Genomic DNA, 24,056 nt, shown 5'->3' on the forward strand with positions numbered 1-24,056 from the left:
AACTCATAGCGATAGAATGAGGAGGTGGCGAGATGCCAGTATGACAGAAGGATTATTTCCTCTTAGAACGGAAGGAGAAAGTGGAGGAAGAAAATGTCTATAAAAAAGAAATCATGTAGAAACCCGGAGGTATGGGGCTAGTGATACAGATGACGATGTTTTAGATTATATGTTTTACAAGAGCCCGCCTCCATACAGACAGGAACCAGAAACACCCACTACAGGAACACCAGTAAGGGAGACCCTGAGAATCATTAAAACAGAAGTTATGACCCCAGAAGTAAAACGGAGAAATTCACTAAAAGAAAAGGAAACTAAGGCTGAGAATGAAAATTCTAGAGAACTAGCGGAAACCACCTTAGAATTGACTGAGAAAATAAGGGAACTAATGAAAAATCCAGAAGCAGTTACAGTTCCTGTGACCATAGGTCCGGTTATGCCTATTTTTGAGAAGCAGAAAAACAGTGAGCAGGGACTAACAGTCCCGTATGTGAACCAAAGACAGGCAGAACAGCCCCTGATGAAAATGAAAGAAAGTTCCTGGGGACATGCTATGGGTAAAGGTGAACTTCCTGTGTCAAAGAATCCATTTTATTGTTCCGATACTGCTGAAAGAGGCCGAAGGGTAGAGGGATCAATATTAGAACCACAGAGACTGACAGAACCAGGGAAGTCAGTGAGCATAACTACTGAAGATTTGAATGACTGGCTAAAAGGTTTGCAGGATAAAGAAAAAGAATCACATACCATTGATGTTGCAAAGCTGAGAATGGTGTTTGAAGAACTAATAGTAGGGACAATTCCCACAGAAAAGCTGAAAAACTACCAAGATGAGGAACTACTGTTCCTCTGCAAAAGCATTACCTGGAGAGCGAAGAATTTACATGACAGACTAGCAGAAATAGCGAGTGAAATGGGAATCGACATGGACAAGGTAAAGGCATTACAAAAGTCCTACAGAGTGGATTTTACAGAAAAAGACATTGAGAATCTGAACGCTGCAGGACGAATAGGGCAGATTAGGGACATAATCACAGTATTTAGGAAATGGGGAGATGTGGATAAGTGGAAGAGCAGGTGGTATAGAAAGCGAGATGACGTCTCAGACAGAACATTCCCAGCGTTTCCTGTAAGGGAAAAGGAAAAAGTGGTAATGGAGTTACCTATGAGAGAGATTCCAGGAGGAGGATATGTGCATGTCCCATGGACCAGACAGGACATTTTGTCATTTACCAATGATTTCCCTCGATTACGGGAAAAGCCGGTCGAGTGGTACAGACAGGTGGACAGATTTGTGAAATTGTCAAAAGTGTTGTGGATTGATCTAAATAGCCTGTTTGATATAATAGTGCCAGCAGACTTGTGGACAGAATGTAAGATAGTCATAGATTGGCCCACTAAAGAATACCCGAGAGATCCCAAAACAGGAGCTCCAGACCCGGAGGTCATGAAGAAGTATGAACAGGTCATGGCCTTCTTGAAGAATAAAGTGCCCCCAAAAGAAAAAGATTGGGTTAAAATAGATCGAACACATCAAGAAGCGAAAGAGTCAGTCCACGCATATTATGAGAGGCTAATTCTGACGTTCAAACAGTTTAGTGGGGATGACAGCCTGGGAGAAAAAGACCTGAGTCATTTTGTGTACCGATTTGTGTATGGTCTGCGTCCTGAGATTGGGGGCATGATCAGGCAGGACACCGTGGACTGGCAGAGTAAGAAAATAGATGAGATTCTGAGACATGCTAAATACTTTAGTGATGAAATTGAGGCAAAACAGTGGAAATTAAAAGAGAAGGCAATGTGGGCTCAAGTAAAAGTTGCAGAGAGACAGGAAGCTCAGCTAATAGAACAGGCCAATAATCCAGGTATGAAATCAAAGTTTGGTCCAGGAAAGGAAAAGGGTAACATTGAAGATGCAAAGAAGAAGTTTCCCTGTCACAACTGTGGCAGGCTAGGGCATTGGAAATCCGAGTGTAAAAATCCACCTCTTGCTAATGATGAAAATCCGTCATTAAATCCACAGGTTCAGTGTGAAGGGAGTGGCCCATCGCCGCAACAGCAGAAGGCTGTCGGTCAACAGAATCAAGTGCCAAAACCGCCCTTACCACAGAGCCGAAGTATACAAAGGTATAGCAGGGAAACGGGATTCTACAATGAAGAACAGGTAAACAAACCGCAATGCACGAGCGCTGTGTCACAGTATTGGATGCACAATGATGAAAGTGAGCCAGAAGAAATCTATTGACGGTGCCGAAAAGAGGAAGCAGAGTGCGTACTTGGCGCATCTCTAGAAATAGATCAGACAGGACCATTTGTAGATGGGAAAGTTAATGATGAAACATTACTTTCTTAGTAGACACTGGAGCTACACGATCCACTGTCAGATCAGCAGATGTGAAAAATCTTCCTCTTTCGGATGAAACAGTCCAAGTAGTTGGTGTGTCGAACACCCAGATAAAAGCGTACCTTACTGATCCTGTAAAGGTCAGAATAGGGAAATTCTCAGACATGCATAGATTCGTGGTGTGTGACACCAGTCCTGTGAATCTATTAGGGAGGGATTTGTTGTGCAAAATGAATTGCACCATATTCTGTACACCAGACGGAATAGCCTTTGAAACACCAGATGAGGATGTCCTGTATAAAATGACCATAGCCAATCGAGAGTGCGAGGTTGCTGGAACCTATGCTGTATTCAATCCAGATGAATTGCCCCCAGAATTGAAACAGACCGTGAAAGCAGCAGTCTGGGACTTCACTGGAGAAGATGTAGGCCTGATGAGAAATGTAGACCCAGTGAGAATAGCTGTAAAAGAGGGAGCTGTTTACCCCAACATTCCACAGTACAGACTGACTCCAGAAATATTAGCCGGGGTAACCCCATTAATTGAGAAGATGATCCAGCAAGGAGTGCTGAGGGAAATAATGAGCAGTCCATGTAATTCGCATATCATGGGACTGAAAAAGCCAAGTGGGAAATTCAGGATTGTACAAGATTTGAGAAAGGTCAACAAAATTGTCGTTTCCTGTTGTCCAATTGTTCCAAATCCTTCAGTAATTTTGTATCAGATCCCACATGATGCAGAATGGTATACAGTAATTGATTTGTGTCATGCATTCTTTTCCATACCTTTGCATCATGACAGCCAGCCACTTTTTGCATTCAGGTTTGGAAACCGTATTTTGGCATGGTGCCGAATCCCACAGGGGTACACAGAAAGCCCTTCCATTTTCAATCAGCTGTTAAAGAAATCTCTGGAAAGCCTTACCATGCCTGAAAATTCAGTTTTGGTCCAGTATATTGACGACCTATTGGTGGCGTCAAAGACACGAGAAGCTTGTAAAGCAGACACCATAGCTTTGCTAAATCACCTGGCAGATGGAGGACTTAAGGTATCTCCAGCAAAGCTGCAGTACTGTAAGAAGGAAGTGACATACTTGGGTCATAATATTGAGAAAGGTCTGAGGAAAGTGATCATAGACAGAATCCGTATCATTAGAAGAATGAGAGCTCCAATGACCCAAAGAGAAGTAAGAATGTTCCTAGGAATGGTTGGGTACTGTCGTCAGTGGATAAGTAACTTCTCACTGATTGCCAAACCACTGGTGAAGTTGACAAAAAGTGAAGTGAAAGACCCCCTTGAACTGAACAAAGAAGAGCTAGCAGCATTCAAACAACTAAAAAACAGTCTTTGTGAAGCCCCTGCACTAGGTATGCCAGACTATGAAAAGGAGTTTGATACAGAAACATGGAAGACAAAGAAGGCCAATAGCCTATTTCTCATCAATGTTAGATCCAGTGGCAATAGGTCTGCCAGGATGTCTGAAAGCGGTAGCGGCTACATGCCGAAGCCTGGAACAGAGTGAGGGAATTGTGATGGGGTATCCAGTAAAAGTGTTTGTACCCCATAGTGTGGCGATCCTATTGACAAGGAGTCGAACACAGTTCATGTCACATAGTCGGCTGACTAAGTATGAAAAAGTAATTCTAGGTGCGAACAATGTGAGTCTGGAAAGGTGTGTGAATGTGAATCCAGCTACACTTTTGCCTGATGCAGAGAGAGTGGAGATAAGAGAAGAAGCTGATCATGATTGTCTGGATGTGCTTGATCATTGCACAAAACCTCGTCCTGATATAAAAGACTTACCACTGCCAGAAAGTGATCATGTGTTTTTTGTGGATGGATCCTGTCTGAGAGCGGAAGAGGGAGTGTTGAGTGCAGCCTATGCAGTGTGTACAGTTGCAGCAGTTGTAGAGGCATCACCCTTGAAAGGAGTTAGATCCGCTCAAGTAGCAGAAATAGTGGCATTAACCAAAGCATGCAAGATTGGGAGAAATGCAAGAGTGACTGTGATGACTGACAGCCAGTATGGCTTCGGAGTTGTCCACGATTTTGGCCAACTATGGCTGCAAAGAGGTTTCCTGACCTCAAGTGGAACTCCCATAAGGAATGCAGAAGTGGTGGGAAAATTGCTTGAGGCAATACAGATGCCCAAAGAATTGGCTGTGGTGAAATGTGCTGCTCATGGACAGGGTAGTGATTACATCACTACTGGAAACCGGGTTGCAAATGACATGGCTCAGTATTGTGCCCGAAACAAATATTCAATCAATCGGTCTAAGGAAAAGGAAATGAAATGTCTTCTTGCTCCATAATGTTTACTAACGTTGTGGGAACATGGGAAGAAGTGAGGCAACTGCAGGATGAAGCAGGGGATGAGGAAATGAGACAGTGGGTAAAAGCAGGATGTGCCCCCAGAGAAAAAGATCATGTGTGGGTATAACGAGATGGAAGACCAGTAATGTCTGATAGCATGATGTCAACCATTGCACGGATGTATCATGGCCAAGGACATCTGGGAAGGGATGCCATGATAAGAGCCTTTAAACAGACCTGGTATAATCCAAAATTCCGGCTAATTGCAGAAAGTCTCTGTCAAAGATGTTTGACATGTCAACAGTACAATCCAGGAAGGAAAACAGTGGTGAGTCTGGGTACCATAGGTCGTGAAGGAGGACCTTTCACTAGAATGCAAGTAGATTTTATTGAAATGCCCCCTTACAACAAACTGAGGTATGTTTTAGTGGTAGTTTGTCTGTTCTCTAGGTGGGTGGAGGCATACCCGACCAGAAGAAATGATGGAATCACAGTGGCCAAGCTGTTGTTGAGGGAATTCATCCCAAGGTACGGGTTCCCAATAACCATTGAATCAGACAGAGGAGGACATTTCTACAATGAGATCATGAAACTAATTTGTGAAGCATTGGGTGTACAACAGAAACTGCATTGTGCCTACCGACCAGAAGCTTCTGGTGTGGTCGAGCAAATGAATGGTACCATAAAAAATAGAATTGGAAAAATGTGTTTGGCCACAGGTTTGAAATGGCCTGATGTCTTGCCTCTGGTCTTGATGACCATTAGGTCTACTCCAGATAGAACCACAGGTTTGAGTCCACATGAGATCATCATGGGACGTGCCATGAGACATGTGTTTGTGCCAGTCAACAAGCTGATGACTATAACTGATGACATGATTTTGGATTGCTGTAAAGGCCTGGCTGACGCAGTTCATTCTGTGTTTCACCAGGTTGGAGCGGATGCCACCACTCTTGAAAGAAAACCAGCCCATGATTTGAGTCCAGGGGACTGGGTAAGGATAAAGGTACACAGAAGAAGAAACTGCCTGGTTCCAAGGTGGGAAAGGCCCAGACAGGTCACTCTGACTACAACAACTGCTGTGAAGTGTGCAGGACTGAAGAACTGGATACATGCTAGTCACACTCGGAGAGTTCCAAATCCAGCAGACGGCATTGGAAAAGAATACTTTGACGAATCAGAATCAAGTGATGAGTCAAGCAGTGAAAACACAAAAACAAAAGAAAACCCTGAAAGGGGGGAAAATGAGCCAAGACTAGTTCAGACCTCCAGAGAGGAAATTCTGAGGAAAAGATTGCAGATTTCAGACACTTCAGATTCTGGAGACGAGCAAATTGCAAGTGGTGAACACAGAAAGAAGAAAAAGAAAGAAAAGAACATTCAGTCAGAAGTAACATTTACACCAAATGAGAGAGTAGAAGAAATTCCACCTGAGAAAATATTGGAAGAAGAAGAAGAAGGGACAGTTGTAGAAAGAGAGGGACAGATTGCGGAAGATCCCCGAGGAGGTGTAGGGAACTGCAACATCCAGACAGGTGAAGGGACAATAAGTCAGCAAGAAGATTGCGTGTCGGAGATCCGAGGAGGGACAGAAGTAGGGCCAACCCAAGAGGTGGAAAAAGAGACTTCTGAAAAGGAAAAATCAAATGAAACAGAATCTGAGGACAGCGAAACAGAGATACGAGAAGGTCGGGTTCTGAGAAAAAGAACTTGGATCGAGGAGAGAAACGGCAAAGACGGCAAAACAAGAAGGAACGCCAAAGGAGATATTTGGCCACATAAAATTAAGAAATTAAGATACAGATTGACACGAGCTAAACCCTCAGAGGCTGAACAAGTGAATGAAGTCAGCATCCAGAGAAAGAGGGAGAAGCAGAAGTGTCAGAAGCAAACAAACGAGCAAGGAAACCAAATCAGAAATATAAGTCACCTGAATGGACGTACGTGGCACTGCCTGAACAAGGAGAAGAGGCAGATAGTCAAGGAAATCCAGAGGAGACTTGGCTGAAACTGATAAAAGAAGAAGAGACTGGGGAAATCCTGAGAGTTATCTTATCCGATATCGGAGAAGAAGCGGAAGATCAGGAAATCCTGCATGTGGATGACGAGACAGAAGTGAAAAACGACGAAAGGCCAAGCTGAGTAATTTAGGCGATCCTTGTAGGAATACAGAGGATTGAATAAGAAAATTGCAATATTTGAACAAATCTTTAAAGTTTACCTTCAAAAGCTAAAGGAGGCGGAGTAAAGAGGCTAAAGACACGGTTAGATCTAACAAGATGGCTAACATAGATGATAACAAGAGTAGATGTGCCTTCATGAGAAGATGGTGCAAGACATGTTGCTGTTGTACAGGACTATTAATGCTTCTTTGGAGCGTACTCGCTCTTTTGATCTCTTTTAAAGTAACTTTAGATACATTAGCAGGACATACTGAGAACATGACTAATATAGTGAAAAACTCACAAAAAGTAATACCGGTTAGAACAAGCACGGTGCATGTGCATCAAGATAGATCAATCAATGATTTCTCTAGCAATGTGTTTTCGAAACTGTTGTATGAATATGTTAAAACAATGGAAGTAAGGGATTGCTATGTCTGCATGCAATTACCTGCATCTGTTTCAGAAGGGGTGACTTATCATCACCTCCCAGCAACTTATGGAATAACATGTAGCGTTTTAACTAGTATATTTTATCAAGTAGGAAAATTAGAGTACAATTTGTCTAACAAAGATAATATTCTTGGACGATTGCCCGTGAATAAAGAATTAAATCCAGCTAAAGATGCTAATACCTTAGGAGAAATTTTCATAGAAACTAAAGGACTAACCCTAGAATATATTTTTTAAAACAATTTAACTTGCAGTTTGAAACCAGAAGAGAAAACATTCTTGGATATGGTTGAGGAGAGAAGATTGAAAATACACAAGAATGCAGAAGGACATAAAGAAGGGAAAAACATTTGGGCAATAGATGGGAACAAGGAAACACAAGGCGATGTTAGACCAACAATAGCTATAGATTCACCACAGAAAGGCAAATTATGCATCATGAGAGAAAGATCCCAGTATGATTACATATACATAGGGACAAGTGAGTGTCATGATACATACTTCATTGCATCTGGATGGGGATTTAGAGGTGGAGAAGACCCAGTTTTCCCTGGATTGTATTATATTTGTGGGAACAAGGCTTATTACAGGCTGCCTGACCATTGGTATGGCACATGTTATGTAGGCCTGGTCTTTCCAAAGATCTTTCACATGGATAGAGTAGAAAATGGTGGACCAAATAACCTACTAATGCGTAGCAGAAGAGAAACTTGGTTAGAAATTGTAGGTGATATTTTTGGAGCCTTGATACCAGCAGTGGGAATATCTTTGAATGCAAATAATATTCGAAAACTGTCCACTATTGTGGATCGACTGTCAACAAGCACAGCTGGAGGATTTCTATTGGTAAATACTGAATTGGTTGCCATGCGTGCTATGATTATGCAAAAATCGACTTGCCCTTGATATTCTATTGGCAAAAGAGGGTGGAGTCTGTGGAATGCTGAAAGTTCAACATTGTTGCACTTACATTCCTGACGAAAGCAGAGATCTTAAAGTCTATATAAAAAATATTACAGAATTGCATGACGAAATAAAACCACTGGAGGTTGAAAGTATCTGGACTAGAATTAGTAATAAGATGGCTGCTATAAAAACTTTCTTAGGTAAATTAGGTAGTACTATAATAGGGAAATATTATTCCCATTAACCTGTGTGATTCTTGTATTATTACTACTTAGATTAGGATGTATGTGTTGTAGATATAGGAGAAATAAAAAGAAGGTTAAAAGAGAAATTTACAAAAAGAGAGAAAAGAAACCAGAAAAAGATCTTAATGAAATAGAAATGGAAGAATGGAAGGAGAGCATGTATGATAGAACCCAGAGAGAAGATGAAAGGGAAACTGAATTTTAATTAAGCAAAAAGACATTTCAAATTTCTGCAAAAGGGAAAACCAAATTGAAATTTGTGGGTTGTTTGGTGGTGATAACATCACCAAAGGGGGGATTGCTGGAGCGGGTAAAATAAAGTTATTTGGTATATCCAATCCATTTATATATGTTTATATTAAAAGGACTAAACGATAAATCTTAATGATTAAACTGTGTGCTGTGATAAACTAATCAACCTTATTAATCAAGAGAACATACGTGGGAACGCATTTGCATGGCTAAATTAATAGGTGAACTAAGATTGTACGCATATTAAAATTATATGTTTAGTTTAAGCAATGTTTATGTGATTTGCGCTTAAATAAACCCGCATTAACGGCTTTAGTTGTCGCATAAGGCTAGATAAATGCATACACATAAGGGTATTAGCAAGGGAATAACATTGTTTTATTCATTTCCATGTATTAATTACGTTTTGTGTTTCTTTACCTTAAGTTGACTATTTCAGCCTGCTAAAAGATGGCCGCCAACTGAATCCACAATAAAGTACATGACTTCATGCAATTGACAGCAGAGGAAGGCGTCTGCACTGACTACGCAGCAACCTCTCCTTGAACCCCTGTACCAGGTCCATGAAGACTACTCTGGGCAAGAAGCCAATGTCCCTGAACACGGATGAAAATGTTACTAGTTTGGAACCAAAGCCAACTTTTCCACAATAGACTGATACTTTCCTGATCTGGGAAATATTTTCCCATACGCCTGGTTGAATACATCATCCAAATGTGAACATTGAATATGTTCCTTAAATTCTTGGGACGGGGCTGAATTCAGCCAATGAAATGACTAGAAATTATGAAATGTTTCTTTTATATGCAAAATTTTAGTATAAATATTAGTAGTCCAGTGAGGGAAATATCGCCGGTTACCACCTATGATCTTGAGACGCACCCTGATCGATGCTATTCATGACGCTGACAGCAGAGGACGGGACGTTAGACTCTTTGATGATTTTCTGAGGACCCGATTCTGACTTAGAGAACGACAATTAGCCAGAATAGGTAATTATGACTCAAGATTATTGCACTTGTTAGGATTTTAACATGAAAAATTTAAATTAGATAAAGAAATTGATTGTTTGAAGAACTGTGTCGGGTGGGTATTTCTTGAAATGTATATTTTATTAGCATAAGTATTGAAGTGTTTATCATCACCTCCCTAGCCAACTAGATGACCCAATTGGCCTCCGGATGGAGGAATTGTCAGGATAAATAAATAAATGTGGTTTCCTCCATCCAAGGGAAATAAAGCTGTAGTTCAGAAGGGAATTTGAAGACCCCTCTCTCTCCCCTGTAGGCACGGATAGATTGATGAGAATGAATGTTGGTGTTATGGGCCCCACCAGCGTGTGATGTGTGTATGCGCGTGTGACAGTGAAATCATTCCGTCCGTGGAAGCAGGAGGAGATTTTGTGTTCTGAACTGCACCACTACCTTTCCAGGAGTCAACCCTTCCACTAGACAAAACTCCATCTCTCTCTAGGAAGAACATTAATCACCAAAGTTATCATGACATTTTAATTGTTTCTGAAAATTGCTGGAGGCCAGGAAGGAGGCAGCAAGTTTTTTTCAAACCATAATATACTTGAAAACACTACGCACCCACCCGAAATAGGTACCCAGTGAGGTCACACAGTTCGCATCGCCCTAACCTGCTCAAGGTTCATGTGACCTCAGTGACAGAGTCACAGCGACTGGATCACTGTTGCTCTAGGGTGTGCTGCTTCGTAGGCCTGCCCGCAAGACTGGAGATGAACTTCAGTATGGATTATGGTGGACAGGCCTTCAAGGTTAACCCACAATTGACACCACTAGGGTACACCTGCTTGTGATAAGACATCAAGCCTTCTAAGGTCTAGTGGGGCCTTCTACGGTCTAGCATGGGAATGTGCTCCCTCAGTACAGTGGTGTGGTGGACTGGTCATGAAGGCTGAACCCCGTTCCCCAGTTCCAAATTCGACAGCTCTGGCCATAGTGCCACATCCCCACTGAACACCATACTTGCCCACTGAGAGAAACTCGCACTGCCTTCAGCTATAACCTAATTGTGCCCGCTATAAACACTTGGATGTGGCTCAGTTCAAATTATGCACTTGATAAGAGTAATATGCTGCCTAAAAAAAAAAAAAAAAAAGCAACCACTCATAGGGAATGCAAAGCATGTGAAATGTAAGCAGAAACAACATGGTTACCTTAATGATCTCTCACTCACTATTCAGAAATCAGCGAGTGGTTTCACCTGAAACGTTATGGACATGACTAGAGGGCCCTGAAGGGAACCGTTTCACTGTCCATTGCTTATATCCTTACAAAACGTAAGCAGTATGGTATAAAAAGACCACATCCATAAACACAGAGCCATGGTACACATTGTGTTTTCCAATCCACCCATCAACCAGGTATTGCAGTACCTCCAGGAATGGTAAACTTTCCCACCTGGGGACAACAATGCTGTTCAAAGAAAGACGAGAAAACGAAAGTAGCACTTCACTGGCAAACTCTGTGATGCTGGTGTATTTGGATGTAAATAAAACCAATCTGGCCACTTTGCAACCCCCCTGTCTTGCTTTATTTAGTTATGTATGTATTTTTCATATAAACCTTCTATTTCTCTCCATCCTGCTGCACTTTGGAATAGAACATTTCAGAAACAGGGCATTTCTCAGATGCGCGTTTTTCTTTTTTGGATCCATTTCACACGGAAGCAACTAAATGAAATAACTACAGCATGCCCAGCCTTATCTGAATTCCTTTGTCCTCCCCCCACCCTAACTAACCCACCGATCACGAAATCCCCCCTTCCCCAGCCCCAAAACTCACCTTTCCTCTCCGACGCGCAGGAAGCAAATGGCTTCCTGCGCGACGGAGAACAAAGGGGAAACCTCCAATGACATCAGCGCGGCTCGCACGCTGACGTCATTGATGACACGGGGGTGGGGGGCAGGGGGAGTTCTTCCCCTGCATTCCCAGTAAAAAAAAAAAGGATCGACCACTCACGGGGGGAGCGCCAGCGCTTCCCCCGTGGGTGGGTGTCATGACGAGCTGGACTCGTCATGGGCACAGCGCGACTGTGCTCCATGACGAGTCCAGCTCGTCATGGGCACAGAACGGGTTAAAACCTTTATATTTAAAAAGGGGCACCAGTACATGTTGGGAGGCATCGGCCCTCTGCTTTACTCCCCTAGAGATTCAAGTGCTTGCAAGGGCTGGAAAATATGTGAGACTCTTGGACAATCTGTTTTTACCCCCTCCTGTCCCCACCCTTCCAGTTCCTCCCCCTCAAAAACTTATCACAGACTTTTTTCGCCCCCTGTCCTAGTATCCCTGTACAAAATTATTTTATCCTTGGCTCTGGAAACCAGTCACGTGATTATAATAGTAACTACAAAACTGCTTTGCCAGTAATATGTATATGAACTTAAATTTGATGGGGTTTTTTGTTTCTGCTTTTTTCAGTTCAAAAGATTTTTATTGGGTAAGTAAAGGTGTCAGTACTTAAGAAAAAATAAAAACATAACTTCAGTATGAGAGAAAAAGTAAAATATGGCGATGAAAATATACAATTAATCAGAGGATAACAAATATTTGAGGCTATATAACAAAAAACAGCACTGAAAATAATGAGCAGTAAAATAGATTATAAAAAAAGAAAAATGCAAAGGAACAACAAGGTCAATCAAGGAGGCTTAGAGACCTCTTGCTGAATGGGAGACTAATGAGAGGAACGCTTAGCACAGATATCTAGGTACAGGGTTACAGGAAGCCATAGATCATGTCGTTTAGCAGCTAAACTAAGGGGGTACACGAAAACAGTATCTAGCCTGTGATTGTGGCAAACATTGTACCACCATGCTCTGAAAGAAATGTTAGTGAAATGTTTCCAATTAACAGTGATCTGCTGGAATGCAACAGCTAATAACAAGTCAACAATCTGCGTATTAAGATCAGTGTCATCCCAGCAAGGAGAGAGACTCCCTAAAAAAATATTGACATAGGAGAAGGGGGATGCAGTGTGGAATATGGCATTGATTTGGGCCCAAACTTGTTTCCAAAAGTTGCGCGTAAGAGTGCAAGAAAAAAGCATGTGAAAAAGAGTAGCCTTAGATGTCGAACAGGACCAACAGAGATCCGGGATAGAAGAAAACCTCTTATTCAACACCTGGGGTGAAAAGAGAAGTCTGTTGTAAATAAAAAAAAGGGTTTGTGTGAGAGAAGCAGCCCTAGATGTCTTGCGAAGTTTGGTCCATAGTTTATCCCAAAGAGAGGCGGGCCAAGAGATGGCAAAATCAGATTCCCATTGTTCCTCTACCTTGGATTTTGGCCTAGGAGTGAGGATTATGTGAAGTGAGTGGTATATTGAGGAGGCTGTGGGATGGGTACGCAGCAAGGAATGAAGCTGCAAGGTAGGATTGGGCGGGTCAGGATGGATGGGGGAATTAGAAAGAAGGGCATAAGTGGACATAACTGCATTCTTAAGCGTGAGATATTTACAAGCAAAAGAATGAGGGAGATGGAAGTTTTGGCTAAGAACAGAGAAGGATAAGAAATCAGACTTAGAAAAGAGTTGAGATACCCAGATCAAACCCCTCTGTCTCCAGGTTTTCCAATAAAAGGGCTTGCGCTTGATGGAGATCCTATTATTATACCAAATAGTGGAATTGAGAAATTCGGCTACAGAGGAAGAGGGACCTGGAGAAGTGGAAAGAAGCAATTTGGTAGTAAACTTGTGGATGGGAGTGGAGGTAAACTGGGGCTTACGAGAAAATGAAAGGTATTCAGCAAAAGTAAAAGGGGATAAAGAGAGACGTTCAATGACAGCCCATAAGGGGGAAGGCTCACCAGGGTCTTGCAACCAAAGGGAGGCTTGCCGCAGAAGGAATGCCTTGTGATAAGTGGGAAAATCCGGAAAATTGACCCCACCCTCTGACTTGGGGAGTTGCAACCTGAGCAAGGACATACGTGCTTTTCTGCCGGACCAAAGGAATAAAGAAAGAATAGTGTTGATTTTCCTAAAAAACTTAGCAGGGATAGGAACTGGAATGTTGGAGACGATGTAGAGGACTAACGGGGAGAGCATCATTTTAATCGTGTCAAGACGACCCCACCAGGAAAGGTACAACGGGTGCCATCTAGAAGTGAGGTCGGATAATTTCTGGATACATTTATTGAGGCATAACGGTACAGTGTCAGGAAGGGAGGGGGTAATGTGCAAACCAAGATATTTGATGTGTGAGGGGCTCCAAGTAAAATTGGACGCCGCAAAATCCGGTTTAAATGTGAATTTAGTAAGGGGTAAAATTTCACATTTGTCATTGTTCAGCTTATAACCAGAAATCTGGGAATAATCATGGACTTCAGCCAGGAATGCGGGAATAGAAGTGGCGGGATTTGACACAAAGAGTAGAATATCATCTGCATAAGCAGCAAGTTTAATATTTGTTTGGGAAATTTGGAAGCCATGCAAGTTAGGGTTCTGACAAAGTTTGGAAAGAAAGGGTTCCAAGGCCAGATTAAAAAGGAAGGGGGAGAGAGGGCAACCCTGACGAACACCTCTACCCAAATTGAAAAAAGAGGAGACTAGACCGTTGGCGCAAACCGCCGCTCTGGGACTGGAGTAAAGGAAGGAGATAAAGGAAATGAAATTTGGACCAAACCCAAACCATTTGAGGGCGGAAAAAAGGAAAGTCCACTCTACTCTATCAAACGCTTTTTCCGCGTCTAGGGCAATTGCTGCTAGTGAATCCTGGAACTGTGGGGATTTGGAGAGGACATTAAACAAAAGTCTGGTGTTATCTGTAATGAAGCGACCCTTAACGAAACCAGATTGTTCAGGGCCTAACAATTCAGGAAGAAAGGGGTCCAATCTTATGGCGAGAGATTTGGCATATAATTTGTAATCAATGTTGACCAAAGAAATTGGTCTATAATTCTTACAATACTGGGTATCTTTCCCTTCTTTGGGTATAACACAGATGTGAGCGTCTGAGAATGTACCAGAGGAAGAGCCACTAATTACGAAAGAGTCAATTTGGGAATGCAGCCTGGGTAATAGCAATTTAGAAAAGTGCAAATAAAATTCAGCTGTGAACCCGTCTGGGCCAGGGGCTTTGTCCTTCTTGAGTGACTGAAGTGCGGTAAGCAATTCACAGCTAGAAATGGGTAATTCAAGAGCAGACAAGTCAACAGGAAAATTGGGAGGTGCCCGAATGCTGGAAAAAAAAAGTAGCAAGAGAATGAGCAGTGGGGTGCGTTTCAGAAGAGTAGAGTGTGGAATAGAAATGGGAAAATTGCTCTAAAATGTCAACATCCGTATGCTTTAAAACAGAATTAACATCGTAAACAGACTCAATATTCAATTTGTTTTGCTTGACTTTTAAGTAATTGGCTAAAACCTTCCCCGCTTTATTCTTACCCCCATAAAATTTTTAACTGGATTTCAACAAATATAATGAAGCATCTTCGGTGGATTGTTTATTGAATTGCATCTTGGCTTCAATGAGAGCAGTCAAACTTTCCTGCGAATGGGAAGTGTAGAAAGAATGCTCTAATTTTTTAATCGTAAAAAGAAGATCGCTAGTGCGTTTACGAGCATTCTTACGTTTACTAGCCACAAAGCCAATGATGAAACCCCTGGCTGCCGCCTTGTAGGCGTCCCAAATAACGTGTTTGGGCAGGGTGGGTGAGTCAATAATGGCAAAAAATTCTGTGGTGAATTCAACAAAGGAGGCGGTGAATTTGGGATCAAGAAGTAAAGCATTATTAAAGCGCCATCTTTTTGGCCCAGTGGATTTGGGTAGAATGTCAATGAAAATAAGATGGGGCCAATGTCAGCATGGGTGAGGGATTGAGACATATGATAAGAAAGAAAGATGTAATCGATACGTGATTGCGAGTGATGAGTCGGGGAGTAAAAGGTAAACTCTTTAGAAGTAGGGTTACAGAGACGCCAAGCATCAATGAGTTTGTGTTGGGATATCGCTTGAGCAAAGAGCTTATGAGACTTATTAGGGACAAAAGATGCTTTGGAGTGTCTGTCTAAAAATGGATCAAAGGGTAAATTGCAATCTCCTGCCAAGAAAAAATTATCATCAATGTATTCAGTAATACGAGAGGTCATTGTGCGCCAAAAGACAGGATCGCCACCAGTAGGGGCGTAAATATTAAGAAGGGAAATGGGGACGCCCTTCGAGGAAAGTTTGACATACAACCATCTACCTTCAGGATCTGACTCAGAAACCAAGAGCAAATGAGCAAGAGACTTGCGGACTAATACAGCCACACCATTCCTCTTACCATCACCAGGAGACGAAAACACAGCGCCTACCCATCCTCTTTTGAGCTTAGCAGCTTCAATATCAGACAAATGGGTTTCTTGCAAGAAGGCAATGTCTACATTTAATTTGGCTAAGTGAGAGATAATTTTTTGTCTGTTGATAGGAGAATGAAGACCTTTAACATTCCAAGAAACAATTCGGACTGACATTAAGGGTTAATAGAAGAGTGATCCAGATAGAGAATAGGACAGCAAGAAAGAGCCTCACACAAAGTAAGGACACAAGAAAAAGAGAAAATGAAGTAAGAATAAAGATGATGTAGCGCGAGCAAAAGAAGAAGAAGTGGAAGAAGAACCAGAGATGCCATGTAAGTAGAAAGAAGCCAAGAAAATACTGAGAATGTTAAGAAGATACGGCAAAGCTCAAAGATAATGGTAAGTAAGGGCCAAAGGGGAATAAGATATGTAAGGAGAAAGATACACGACCAAGAGAGCCAATATACGATGAGGAGAAGAAAGAAGAAGGAAAGAGAAGAGGAGAAGAGCAGTGAAGAAGGTAATGACACCAATAAACCTGAAAGCATTAAGGGAAAAGGCAAAATAAGAAAATATAGAACAAAGAGAAACACGATAAAAAAAGGGATGTAGGGTACTTACGGGGGGTAGCATGGGAAGAATACGATCAGGAACTAGGACAAGTGAAAACGTACGTGGAGACGAGGGGAGGGAGGTAGGGCCAACTGGGAAAGGCAGGGCACTCGGGGTGAGTGAGACGTCCAACCAGAGAAACAGGACAGAACGCAAAACAATGATCTGTGGAGGGAGAAAAATAACAAGGTTAGGCAACCACAAACGAAAAAGGCATAAAACAAGCAAGGGATAGGACCAACTGAGGAACCAAAACTGCAATATCGGAGGCTAAAATAGAAAACATAAACTTGACAAGAGAACATGCAATCTGAAGAACCTGTGAATATGGAAAGCAGCAAACATAACAAGCTGGAGAATCAAAATGCATCTACAGAAAAAGTCATGGTGGGAGAGAAGAGGAAGGACCAGACAGCTCCATGTCAGCGTGGCCACAGGAATTCAGGAAGCTCCGAAGTCGCGCAGGATCCTCATATGTTGTAGTCTTGTTATTGTGAGTGACTTTAAATAGGCAGGGATGAAAAAGACCATATCTGGCACCAATGGAGCGAAGATCAGGTCTCATGTCCAAGAAGGCCTTGCAACGATTTGCAGTGGTTCTGGCATAGTCCTGTGCAAAGAACAAGGTGGAGCCCGACCATGTAAGACGAGGAGAGGCTCTGGCTACTGAGAGAACTTTCAACAAGTCTGTGTATTCTAGAAAATACATTATTACACCTCTAGGCTTCGTTGGCACGGAAAGAGAGGAGGACGCTCGACCAAGCCTGTGAGCACGCTGGATATTAAGTGAGATATCATCAGGCAGGTGCAGAAGCTTAGGAAGAAAGGACTTGAAGAAATTGATGGGATCACTCCCCTCACAACCTTCCACCAGGCCGTAAAGACGAAGATTATTGCGTCTGTTACGATTTTTAAGGTCCTCCACCTGCTTCTGGAGAGAAGAAATCTGCGCATGCATATGAGAGACCTTGGTTGCAGAATCCTGAAGAGAGGAGACATCTCGCTCCACCGACGACACTCTTTCATCCATCAAAGCCCAATTGTCAGTGAGGATCTGTAGTTTAGCATTAGTCTCTTCCATGTAAGGGCGCAGGGCCCGAATCTCTTCAAGGAGTAGTTCCATAGAAATGACCGAAGAGGACTTAGGAGGCGAAGGTGGGTCTTTTTTTAACCTCTTAGAATTCGCTTTTGCCGAAGATTGTGAGGAGGCTTCCATATTTGACGTCATCTCAGTTGAAGGGAGAGATTGAGAAGCTTCCAAATGAGCCAATGTCGTGAACAACTTGGAATTTTTGATATAATTACGTTTTTGAACTTTACTGGAGCAATCCGCCATCAGCACGCCTGTGGAGCGTAAGGTGATTAATATCTCAATGCCCGACTAAAAAAGATCCAGAAAGCAGATTAACTTAAAAGTATGCCAGGTCAAAAACTGGAGTCATAGGTATCAGAGACTGAAGTCATAAAATGGCCGCCGTATATGAGGAGAGCCAAAAATTCCAGTCAAATCCATGAAAAAAGAGAAGACAGAAAAAAATCACAATTTAAGAGAAAAAATTCACCTTAGAGTGCTGGTCTGCCACATCTGTGCCTCGGGGAGTGCTGGGGTCAATTCAGTACAAACGAGGCATCCAGGGATCCCATGCGCGATAAAACGTGCTGCTGAGGAGTTCGCGGGCAAAAATAAACAAAATGGCGGTCGCGGCCGATGACAAGCCGCGACCGGAGATAAAATGGGCTGTAAAACCCAAAATAGCTGTGCCTCAACGTCGGAAAAGGATTGAAAGTGAGCCTGGCATGCTCCGACATGAAGGACTTCCCTCCATTGCTGGAAGCAGATGCACGAACCGCCGATAGACTCTGGCGTGGACGGAGCTCCTACCCGAACGCCGCCATCTCCCACGGGCGCCTAGCCACGCCCCCTCTTGTTTCTGCTTTTAACGTGGTAACAGCGCTATGATGACATTTTACTGCAATGGTTTTAAATAACTGTGCTAATTTAATAAACTAAACAAAACAGTATCGCCCAGCATAAGGGTGAAGGGGTACAATAGGATTTTTCCCAAGTGTGTATATTACTGATGTCATTTTAAGACTGTTGGTTCTAGTACTGCTAGTACTATTTCCAAGTGTGATTTATGCTCAGAAATACAGGATGTTCATGTTGTGTTAATTAAGGTGTGTGTTGAATACAATCTTCACATACATACACCACTGGTAAGTCTCTTTTGTGATGCTCAGTCTGTTAATTGTATGCTTTACACATTGCCTCTGTGATAAGCATGACTGCTTAGTGCCAAGCTACCCAATGTGAATGGCAGGTTATGTAATGAGTGTAATCACCTAACTCTGACAGGAGTGGTAGGTTCTGCCTGACTTGGGCACCACCTCATCCAATCAGAAAATGCAGTTCCAACTGTAGAGAACAAAAACAGGAGAGAAAATGAGCATATTTATTAGTATGCAAAACTGCTGGTGCAGTCCTTAAAAATACATTTTAGCAAGCCATTGCAACGAGAAGCTCCTCCCGAAATATCTAGTGACAGATCACTCCCATAGAGAATCGTGCCCAAAACATTCATGCGCTCCAAAGTATTTAAATGACAAGCCAGGTGGAGCACGTGACAGATGGGCTTCGACCGGTTTCATTGTCTTTGCCGCGAACTTTATCCTCGATTGGCTTTTGCGTGCGGTGTGTCTGGGCACGAGACTGTCTGTGCAGTGACAGACAAGACGGTGACAGACTAGAGCCGGGCTTGATAGGCTGCGCTGTTCCCCTATCACGTACCAGCTTATTCAGACAGCCGCCAATGAATGCCAATCAGGGCGGGCTAGGCCCGCCTCGCGTGCATGTTAGTTCCTGTTATTGAATCTCCTCTGCTGCTGTGATGCCAGGCTGCAGGCTCCTCAGTTTCCCGGTGCGTGAGCACCAGGCTGTGCGCTCCTTTTCCCCATTGCCAGGTAAGCGGCTTATTCTTCTGACATATTTAATGTCTGTGTAGACTATGAGCGCGCACCGGAGAGCCCTGCTCCTGTTAACACCAGAGCAGTAAAGGTTTATTAATCAGTCGTAAGGTGGGATAGCGGCTAGTCGACAGTTTATTCTTTATTGAAATGTATAATATCGTAAGTCTGTACTGGCGTTGTGAGTGGTGTTTTACCATTATCCAGCGACACGATATCGACCTCTTGAGGATGGAGAGCTGGTGCAGCACTGTCTGAATTCGAGCATGTACAGCGCAGGTTGAGAACAGATGCTGGTCGCTATCGTTAGCTTTTTACTTTCTTGAGTTGAGCTTACACTGGGCGAAATGTGAATGTTCGCTGTGCCTGTGTGCTAGGGTGACCACCAGACGTCCCGGATGTCTCCGAACAGTCCCGTTGTCCCGACCCTTTCCTTCATTTTAAACACATATCCCGATTTTTGGAACAAAGGTCAATTCATAGTTCATACTGAAACGAGAATTGAAAGGTATGCTCTCCTTAAGTAAAATAGTTTCTGTTTTTCCAGGAAGCGCAGGAGGAGTTGGGCTGCAAGCATGGTGCAGCAGATGGGGAGGCAGAATGTTGACGCAGGGCCCCCCTGCCCTGCGTCAACATTCTGCCTCTCCATCTGGTGTAGGCTCAGGGTAGAGGCTGTGCGCTATAGCTAATGTTACTTATTCATGACTTGTAAATGTGTGCCATAAATACACATTCACTATTTATCTGTGTGCGCGCACGTGTGTGTATATATATATATATATATATATATATATATATATATATTTACAAGGCTACACAAAATCGGGACAGGACAGACAAAAGTAAGAAGCTAAAAGTTTTAGTCCTACTTTTATGTCTGGCCTGCCCCGGTGTTTTTCCTTCTCAAAATCTGCTCCCCCCCCCTATTGTGTGCTGCAGTTTTCTATTACACCTGCTGCTACAGAGAAAGCGGTTACGTGTGCGTGACTGTAGTAGAACGAAGTAGCTCTTCCCTAAACTCTTTAATGCAAACATACAGCATCTGCACCCCCTGGCCTCTTTCAACAAATACAGTTAAATAACACACAGCGCCCCCTTCAACGACCCTGTGGATCTACAGCTTCAAAGTAGCCATTTAACAAAGCGAGGGTCGCAAACACATAATGGAAGTTTCATCTGAGCACTGCACTTGAAGTGCAGAAAAAGAAGAACGCAGTAGTATGGGAATCAAAGGTTTCTTGCCGTATGAAAGCTCGATTGGTTAATGCAATCACTGAAGCTGTTGCGTTTGTAAACAGACAGTTAGAGAACTGAGTCCTGGTTGGCGCAATTGGAAATAGTCACATGCATCTTTACAGTGCTGCAGGGTCCCAGGATATTCAGCATAGAGGGGTGGACTTTGCTAAGGATTGCTAGTCAAGGGATCCATTACACAAAATACAGAGGAAGGGCGCATCACCAGCCATAACTTAGAAACCGTCCATTTATTATCCAGCACAGCATGCAGCACAATTCAACATGCTGTTACTCATTATTTTAAAGAAAATATTTCTTATTAATGTGCACTAATTTTCTAGTTTAGACAGTTGACGGACAGTGTATGAAATTAACTGCTGGAGACTTTATACATAAACACTTTTAGAGACAGACAAAATATTTACATATCCAATACATACAGACAAAACTTTAGTTTTCTTCTGACATGTTAACATCAGTATAGAAACAAGACGAATCTTGCATATGTATTGGATATGTAAATATTCTGTCTCTAAAAGTGTTTATGTATAAGGTCTCCAGCAGTTAATTTCATTCACTGGTTCCCAGGAAACCTTTGGATTTGATATTTAATAATTTGAACACATTTCCTTTTTTTTTTTGGTCAGCAGGCCAGGCACTATGACAAGAAAGCTTGTTTCTTCTTTCATTGTCTGTCTCTCCCTTGGCTTCACAATACAGGCCCTTTCCTTTCAACCTGAGGGAAATCAAGGTTGGCATTAACTGTCCTGAAACAATTTTTTTTCTTAACAAAAAGTAGGGGAACTGCTTTTGAAAAAATAAAAAAGATTGGGAATGTCGTTCCCAATAGATCCTGCCCACTAAAGCCACTGCATAGCAGTCACAAATAGTTTCAAATGACAATAATGGATAACATAACATATGTGTTTTTGAACATTGTTTTGCAACATTTACAGTGTGCTTGATACCCCTGTGTAAGGTGCTGAAGCGCCTGCCCACCTGGGCTGTAAACTACATCTTGTAGCATGAGTGGTTGGAAGGGTGTTGACTTTGTGTTGATCCTGTTGGGAAGTCATGTTACACAGTTTGTTATGGTACACAGTTTACAGACTGTGTCTGTTTCCTCAAAGGGCGCCCTGCCACTGATACCTAATTCTAAATATCAACACGCGATAGAGAGTTACTCAAACTGTTTAATCTCCAATGCTTTTCTAAAGTGAAGATGATGGGAAGTTCCTTTCAGGGAGCGAGGCAAGGCATTCTAAAGTTTTGCAGTCAAATAAACAAAGGCTTGAGCATGGCAGCGGGTACGTTGGAAGCAGGGAATAATTGAGTTTGGAGTCAGAGCGAGGGGACCGTGACGGGCAATGGCCAAACATTTTAGCCTGTAACTCGGCCCCTGCAGGACATTTGTTCTCATTGTATGTGAGGATGGGAGACAGTGCTTAGCAGTGTGGTGGATGAAGTGTGTGAGTGAGGTGAGTTTATGATTTCAGTAAGCTGGAATCTATGAGCTGCTCTGTAGTTCCCTTTATGGTATCTCTTATGATCATCTCCACTTAGCTGGTTGTCATTTCAGAGATATTTTGTTCAAAGTTTATGCTCCTCAACAGGCATAGGTCGCAGAGAGTAATTGTAGGATGTACTTGGTTATTATAATCCCACATTTGAGTGTCATTGTGGGATATTAAGAAGCAGTCATCGTTTGTAGCTTGGTGGGACCTGCAGTGGTGGACTAAATTAAAGCCCTCCGTTGGCCAACAGCATGTGGCAGACCTTTTCAGATACTCCATGCTTGTTCAGTTGCTGATGGGTGGTTTATTGCTGTGGGCTGGTACAGCACTGGGTGACAGACATGACCTGTAGCAGTTTTTGTCTTACATGAGTGTAAAAGTGTGAAGCAGCCTAAGGGAATTATGCCTCCTATATGATCTACAGTGGACTGCCTGACTGACTATTATGGTATTAGTATTAGTGTGGACCAGGAGGGTTATATATTGTATTAAAATTGAATCTATGTAAGCCTTACTACCAATGACGAGGCATTGAAGCACTTTACACAAGGCAGCACGCTTCTCTCGATCCCAGGGCTAGACTTTCACTGTGGTTATCGTTGGGTATTGTAATTAGTCATGTGCTCTTAAGGATCCTTACCATGCATTTACTCCAGTTTTCATGTGGTAAATTGAAACAGTGGGAGGAGAGTACGTAAATTCATGCAAATGGTTGATGGTATTAATAGATGAGTTAAAGGTGATTAGGTATTGTTAGATTTCATGGGTACGTCTTTTAAAAGAAAGGTTGTGATAGTTTGAAATGAGGTGTGGGAAACTTGCAGAAATAAACTAATAGGGGATAAGGCAAACATGCATGTGACTTAGAGTAGGAGGCTGTGCTGAGAGAGAGTAGGCTTGCAGAGGATAAAAAGTAAGGAGAGGTTCATTCGGGAGGAAAACAAGAAAAGTCAACAATTGGAAGTTTTAAGTCCAGTTCAATTTTGATGACAAAACAGGTTAAGCTCTTTTGTTAAGCACTAGAATCAGGTGATCAGTGTCTCCTGAAAGGCTACCACTAGGCCACTGCTTCAGCAAGAACAGCTGATCAGCTCAAGGGATGGACGCATAAAGTAATGGCGTGAGGCATATACAGGGCAATATCAAGAGGATTAGGCTGTGTTTAAAGGCTGCAGTAACTAATGGTCAGAGCAATGAGAGACAGTATACAGGATAAATAGCACAAACAACAAAATGAGATTTTACAAATTCTGGCTTGGGTTTTGTTAGAAATGGGATTTCTGGTTGGCTAGGGCTTGCGCCAAAGCCAGGCAGAAACCACCACTCTAGTCAGGGCTGGGGAGTTACACGCCAAAGATAACCCCTGCTCACCCCCTTGGTAGCTTGGCACGAGCAGTCAGGCTTATCTCGGAGGCGATGTGTAAAGCGTTTGCGCGCGCACCCAGCAACAACACCCAAGGCTCACCACAAAAGAAACTCCACACAAGGTATTATATAAAAATAGCCTTTGTATTACCAAAACACATTAGATAAGAACACACATTTTACAATGTGCCAACAGGGACGGGCAGAATTTACAAGGGATTATATGTACAGGGGACAGGGCTGCATGGACCACTGTCAGGAATTAGCACTCTTAGAATGTAGCACTTAGAACATAGGAATAATACTTTAGACCATAGCACATACAATCACTGTAGCACTAAAAATAGAACATGTAGCGAACAACCAGTAACTACTGGTAACAGGTAAGTA

The 24,056-nt window shown here is 42.6% G+C and overlaps 1 protein-coding gene and 1 long non-coding RNA gene across 2 annotated transcripts in view; one reads left to right on the top strand and one right to left on the bottom strand.

The window, feature by feature from the left end:
- LOC146802084 (uncharacterized) overlaps positions 1-24,056 on the bottom strand; it is a 284,070-nt gene that overhangs the window by 112,560 nt on the left and 147,454 nt on the right. The window contains exon 3 of the long non-coding RNA XR_014967695.1: positions 16,597-16,752. This is a non-coding gene — a long non-coding RNA (uncharacterized LOC146802084). The remainder of the gene's footprint in view (positions 1-16,596; positions 16,753-24,056) is intronic.
- The window catches only part of LOC146802085 (lysosomal proton-coupled steroid conjugate and bile acid symporter SLC46A3-like), a 181,739-nt gene continuing 177,087 nt past the window's right edge, over positions 19,405-24,056 (top strand). Inside the window, exon 1 of the mRNA XM_085621649.1 lies at positions 19,405-19,548. The gene's annotated coding sequence lies outside the window, so the exon portion shown is untranslated. The remainder of the gene's footprint in view (positions 19,549-24,056) is intronic.

The sequence above is a fragment of the Triturus cristatus genome, chromosome 8 (genome assembly GCF_964204655.1).
Source record: "Triturus cristatus chromosome 8, aTriCri1.1, whole genome shotgun sequence".
In the NCBI taxonomy this organism is placed as follows: Eukaryota; Metazoa; Chordata; class Amphibia; order Caudata; family Salamandridae; genus Triturus; species Triturus cristatus.